Raw genomic sequence first — 7,276 nt, forward strand, 5'->3', positions numbered from 1 at the left:
ACTTTTCTTAATCTTGTCCCTTTCTTATTCTCTTTTCAGTTGTGGTAATGCAGATTTTAATAACATGACATGCTTGCGGACTTCATGCCTAGATCCTAAAATGTTGTTAGACTTTGAAACAATGAACCAAGAAGCATAATGTGTTGAAGATAAGGCGTGTAAGAAAATAAACAAAAATTTGGAACGAAAATGCGATTCCCTCTCATTGGATCATTGTTGATGCCGAGATCGATGAAGACGATTGAGTCAAGACGCGATTGAAATATTGTCTTTGATTGATGGAAAGTGATTGGCCGGAGTCTGCCATGGGCAGTTGTACAACAAAGATTGGCTCATGCTTACAACAATAAAGTACATTGCAAGAAATTTGAAGTGGGGCAACTCGTCCTAAGATACATTCTCCCGCACCATGAAGAAGCAAAGGAAAAATTTGCTCCAAATTGCAAAGGTCCGTTGTATTTGGGAGACATCAAAGGAAATGTCCCCGAGATAACTGTCAATATAGATGCAGTCAAAATTTACTATGTCTCATTACTTGATGTTAACATTCTCTGATTGGCATGACGGGGGCTTTCTTTCTTGCTACCCAAACACCATTAACCCTTTTGCAAACCCTTTGAGTCGGTTCCCTCTCTTTGATTACCCTCTTTGGAATCTGGAAGTTATTATTAAAAAATGACAAAGAAAAGAAAGAAAAAGAAAAAAAACCAAAAAAACAACAACAGATAAACAAAAGAAAATCAAAAATAGAGTTCCCTGAACTACATTCGACTTGATTCCGAAAGGATATGTAGGCAGCCTCTCTCTGAGGTTCAGTCACACCAAAATAAAAATCCAAATTCCCCAAAAAGTGAAACTGGGCAGATATTATAATGTTTCGGCAATGGTTTTGCCTGAAATGTTCCAAAGTTGTAATTCAGTCCAAATTCTTTTTATCCAAATCCTTTTCAAGTCCTTCCAATCAATCAACGAGAATGTTTAAAGAATTAGAGGATACAATCGTTTGGATCTGATACAATCAAAATGAGAGAAATAAAATGAGAGAGTACTATTGGTGAAAACCCTCCCGGGCACCGTAAGACGATGGTAAGCAGAGACATTGAAATGAGAGAGTATTGTTAGTGAAAACTCTCAAAGAGCACTACAAGGCGACGATGAGAAGAGAAGCGAGAGAGGTTAGCTGGTGAAAACCCGCAAAGGGAACCACTGATCGAAAAGAGGATCCTTACGACCGTTCGGCATCAACAGAACCCTGGCAAGGTTTCTTGGTTTGAAAGCATGAGTTGTGATGAATTTCTGAGAGTTGGACGGTTTACACAGATCAGGCATCCAGTCCAAGAGGCATGTCATGTTCATTGAAGTCTGCATGTACTCCAGATAAGTCCTTCTTTCCTTTCCCCGAAAGGGATACCTCTCGTCTAAGTTCATTTGTCCATTTCATTGTTTGTTTTTCTTTGAATCCCTTTTGGTCTAATTCTATTCTGAAACTAAGATAAAGAAAGGATGGCAAGATTGATTTACTGGGCTTTTGTTTGACACGAGCCAATGTTCAAGAAGGCACCCAGCCTCGGCAAGGGCATCAAGTCGACCCTGACTGACCATGATTGGCCGATGCTTTGAAATTGAAAACTTTGGAAGAAGAAAATCAAATTGAAGCACCAACAAAGGCAACATAAAGGTGAAAGGTTAAGCCCCATGTGACTAACAGTCATTGGCACTGTTTGAAAACCCAAAAGTCTCCCAATGCTCTGAAATTGAAGAATTTGGAAGAAAGAAGTCAAAAGCGAAAGGCCCACAAAGGCAACATAAAGTTGAAAAAGGGTAAGTACCGTCATGGCAAAGTTTGGAAAAGACAAAGGTTATCCAAAGTCAGAAATGCAGTTGGTATTCAGGAAATAATCAGTTGTAGTTGAAATCATTAAAGAAGATGAGTCGAGATCAAGAGATTGAAATACTCAAGGCCACAAATCGACCATCATTTTAAAACTAACGAATCTTTCTTTGCTCTAAACAGGAACAGAACAATTTTAGGAAACAGTTCGTGGAAAGACGAACACCACCAAGTGAAGTTCTCAAATCCATGATTTCCTTTCAATATGCATGTAATCATGTTATTTTTAGGTTCATTATAGGGAATCAACACCCTATCTTCAATACAGGGTACTACATCCCCTGGCTGCATTACTTTCTGCCTACATAGGGTATGGCATTCCCTAGTAGAATCTAGAGAGCAAAGATCCTCATTTTATTGCAAACACATGGTACGACATTCCCTAGTAGCATCCCAGAGTTCCAAGAGCCTCACCTTATTGCCAACACAGGGTACTACATCCCCAGGTTGCATTTGTTCTGCCAACATAGGGTACGACATTCCCTAGTAGCATCCCGAGTGCCATGAGCCTCACCTTATTGCCAACACAGGGTACTGCATCCCTTGGTTGCATTACTTGTTGCAAACATAGGGTACAACATTTCCTAGTAGCATCATGGAGTGCCACGAGCCTCGTCTTATTGCCAACACAGGGTACTACATCCCCTGGCTGCATTATTTTCTGCCAACATAGAGTACGATATCCCCTAGTAGCATTTCAGAGTGCCACGAGCCTCATTTTATTGCAAACACAGGGTATGACATTCCCTAGTAGAATCCCGAGTGCCATGAGCCTCACCTTATTGCCAACACAGGGTACTGCATCCCTTGGCTGCATTACTTTCTGCCAACATAGGGTACAACATTCCCTAGTAGCATCCTAAAGTGCCACGAGCCTCATCTTATCGTCAACACAAGGTATTGCATCCCCTGGTTGCCTTCCTTCTTGTTAACACAGGGTATAAGATTCCCTATTATTTAAATTTTTTATTTATCTTTTTGAATTCTTTATTCTGCAATAGCAATAATAGTTTAATGTATTTTCAATAACTCACAAAAATTTCCTAGTGCAAACTGGGGCAGAAATGTTTTGTTCGTTTTGTTTGTTTGTGATGGCTTGTAGGTTTTTCTGCAAAGCACAGATTGGATGTGCAAAAATAAGATTCCAGCTCTCGCCAGAGAAAGTGAAACGTTTGATCTCAATACCAACCGAACCAGCTTTGACATAATGCATACAGAGACGTAGAATTTCAAGATCCATCTTTTTATCACCTGAACAAGAAGTAGGCCTGTGAGAATATTTCATAGTCTGTTGCATCAAGAGAATCAAGTTTCAGTCTAAAGTCAATGGGAGAAGCAACTCAAGAATCAAGACAAGATTCCATATGGCATGTAGATAGAAATTTTGTAACTCTTAGATTTCAAGAGTATGTAATTTTCTTTTTATTTTGATGTAATAGTAGGAACTGCGGATCGGAACCTCGACGGAACCTCAATGGAGTCTCCATCTAAGCATACTCCATTACTCTTCTTCCACTTGAACTACACTTGACCTGATTCCCTTATAACCCGGGATATGTAGGCTTCCTAAAACCAAGGCTTGGTCGCATCTTTTTCTTTTATCTTCTTCTCCTTTTTAAATAACAGTGAGGCCAAAAATCAGTCATCTTGTTCATTTTTCTTTGCTTGAAAACTCTTCATGTTTCCAAGCAAAGAGGGGCATGCTGTGAACAGCTAATTTTTAACCACACCCGAATTCTATACTATTTTAGTGTAAATATTTATTTTAGGTATAATTTTGATACTTTAAACTTTTATCTTTCTCTTAATATATTTCATTTAAGAAAAAAAAATATTCATATTCTTAGAGTATAACTTTTGTTCCTATTTTTAAATAGAAGAAAATTTACAATATATATATATATATATATATATTTGGTTTCTTCTAATTTTAAATGTGAGCTATAGTATTTTTCTTATTATAAGTAACCTATAGTGTAAATATTGGGTTCTCTTATTTATATAGTTTTCTTTAAGTCTAAGAGTGAGTATATAATTGTTGACTTCTGTGAGTCCACCAAACTATAGAGTACCTGGTCCTCTATGAGACTGATACGTAGAATGCAGTAAGGACTGAATGTAAAGAAGGCCAGAGATTTTCTACGTGGAAAAATCCCACACAAGGGGATCAAAAAACCACGACCTACACATGTAGGCTTTAAACTCAACTAACTTGTAATCTACCTATTACAAGCCACTTTGCAAACTCCCTTTTGCAAAGACTTCAAACTAACTTGTGATGCACCACCACAAGCCACTCTACAACTCTCCTAGTTACAGAGGATTTAACTTATGGCTATTCCTAGTCACAACATAAACTCTAATGTTTACGAATTTGGTTTGTTCCTAAGACAACGCTTCTAAGAAAGCAAACTAGGAATTACAATGTAGAACAATTAACAAGATTACAACTCAACTATGGACGTACATAGGACTCTATTAGAAACTGATCCTTAGTGGAGTTGTCTTCTTGTTCTTGACACACCAGTGACTTCAATGCTAGATGAACTTTGTTATGCTTGAGAGAATATCACTGAATGCACAAAGGAAGTGTGTCTTGTACCAGGTTGTTTTATCACAAAAGATATCACAATGGGTAGTGATGTCAACTCTTGGTGTACTTCTTCCCAGTGAGAAGTGACTGCTGCACAGTCTGCACATCCACTTCTGGACAGTTGCGTTCCAGCTGGATAGTGGGCTTTGTACTTCCTGTCAGGACACACCAACAGACCAGGTCCTAGTTGTGTTCCTCTTCTGTACCAGTTGCCAGATGGTNGTTATGCTTGAGAGAATATCACTGAATGCACAAAGAATAGTATATCTTGCACCAGGTTGTTTTATCACAAAAGATGTCACAATAGATAGTGATGTCAACTCAAGGTGTATACTTCTTCCCAATGAGAAGTGACTGTTGTACAATCTGCACAGCCACTTCTGGGCAGTTGCGTTCCAGCTGGATAGTGGGCTTTGTACTTCCTGTCAGGACATACAAACAGACCAGGTACTAGTTGTGTTCCTCTTCTGTACCAGTTGCCAGATGGTTACTTTCTTCTGTCACGTTCCAGCTGTGTACTTGACTTGTACTTTTTGTCTGAGAACCCTAAAGCAGCAGGTCCCTGTTGTGTTCCACTTTATCTTGATTGCGTACAGTCACTGACTTGCTTGTGTCGAAGAACCTTAAAGGGCCAGATCATCAGGTCCCTGTTGTGTTCCTCCCTTTGCTGATTTTCAGGCTTCGATCAGTTCATATGAAATGTATATCCTGTCTGTCAGGTGCTCTATCTAGTTCTTCATGACAAGTTTGTTAGATCATTAAAACATAAAATACTGAAAACCCATCAATAATATTTATTACTCTCATTTTATTTAATAAAAAAGGGATTTAGTAAAAAGTAAAAAAAAAATTAAATTACTATAAACTAACGAAAACAAAACACAAAAATAAAATAAAATTGAGCAAATCTTAAAAGATACAAAATGAACGTTTTTCCTAACTAAAAAACCCACGATTACCTCCTCCCCAACTCCATTTTCCCAAATCCCTCAATATCTCCTAATATATCTCTTCCTAACTCCTTAATACCAACACCCTAACTTCCCCCCCCCCCCCCCCCCCCCATGGACTCACGTCTTTCACCCCACTTCCCACTTTTCCATTTTTCTCACACCAGTTACAGAGCACACACATCCATCCATATATATAATTGACACTTCACAAACAAGGAGGGAGGGGGGAACGTAGGGTAAAAGGAAACAATTGACAAAGAGAGGAAGAAAGAATATTGTTCTTTTGGAGTAAATATTCATTTCGAAACTGTTTAGTTAAGTTAATTAGTGAGAAGTCGTAGTTCGAGATTTCGTTCGCGGTTCCGAGTGCATGGTTTTAGAAAAGTTAGTATTCCTAGCTTTAGAAATCAGTAGATTGTAGCTGTGATTTTGTTGAAATCTTCACAAAAAGGTTCATTTCCGTCTCTTTAATATTTGGCTCATACATGATTAGATATATTTGCTAATAACTTTTGAATCAATTTTATGGTATAAGAATTTAAGAAGTTTTAATCATGTTTGGTTTCTGCATTCTTAATATTATGTAGTATGAGTACAGATTTGAAAGAAGAGCCACTAAAAGAGTTCTGATGAAAATAGTTTGACGTCCCTGTCATCTTTAGCAAATTTTTTGATTATAAACTGTCACGACCCAAAATCCTTCCGAAGGAGTCGTGATGGCATCTAGTCTCTAAACTAGGTAAGCCCAACATTAACTGAATTAACATTGACATTTACTAACTTCAAATTAAATAACTCTGAATAAATCATAATTCCCAAAACAGGTGGTACAAGTCATAAGCCTTTCTAAGAGTAGTTATACAAAATAAATACAACCTTGTTCCAGAACGAGAAGGAATCAATGGAACATAAATACAAATGAAGGTGACTCCGAGGCCTGCGAATGCAGCAACAGGTTACCGAGAGTCTCCACCGCGATGACCCGCACAGCTACTATCGATCAATACCTGGATCTGTACACAAAAATGTACAGAAGAGTATTATGAGCACACCACGGCGGTGCCCAGTAAGTATCAAGATTAACCTCGGTGGGTTAGTGACGAGAAACAGTCAAGACACCTACTGGTCAAATGAAATGAACCGGATATGATAAATAATTATTGAGATAAAGATAACGAGGTAATATCAACAACGGAGAGAAATCAAAGTACAAACAGTAGGAACAATAAAGGGGGAACACGGGTAGTAACGAACGATAACCAAGTAAGTTAGATAACCAAGTAACTCAACACTGACATAACAGGAACAAAGACAAGTGAGAATGTATTCAAATAAAGAAGGCAATGCCAACTCAATCAATCACATTATGTCTAGTACACAATCCCGACCATCTCAACCCTCAGTTTCTCATATCATAATCTCAACTTCCGACCTTCAGCTCACATGGCACCTTGTGCCCCCCATATTTTTCATCTCACTTTTAACAATAAAATCAACATGCTATACAATACATAATGTCCGTACAAATGCACGCAATATGTCCAAGAAGTCTCATTTACCTAATATAAGTAAAAGTATAATTTCTAAACTAATTAGGAAAGCCAGCAAGAAAATGATAAAGTTGTTTCTTTTGAAATCATTTGAGTAAAGAAAGTACCCCTTTCAATTAAAATACAACATCGAATGAATTATTACCTTTAACATGAGAGTTAATAACTTAAAACTTAGTAGAAATTCCTTTTTAAGTAAAATACAACCTCAAACGGTTTAAGGGGATATAATTGAGAAACTAATTGAGTTAAAGATATAATATTTATTGAAGTTTGATATATATATATA

This window comes from Nicotiana attenuata, chromosome 2 (genome assembly GCF_001879085.1).
Source record: "Nicotiana attenuata strain UT chromosome 2, NIATTr2, whole genome shotgun sequence".
NCBI lineage: Eukaryota > Viridiplantae > Streptophyta > Magnoliopsida > Solanales > Solanaceae > Nicotiana > Nicotiana attenuata.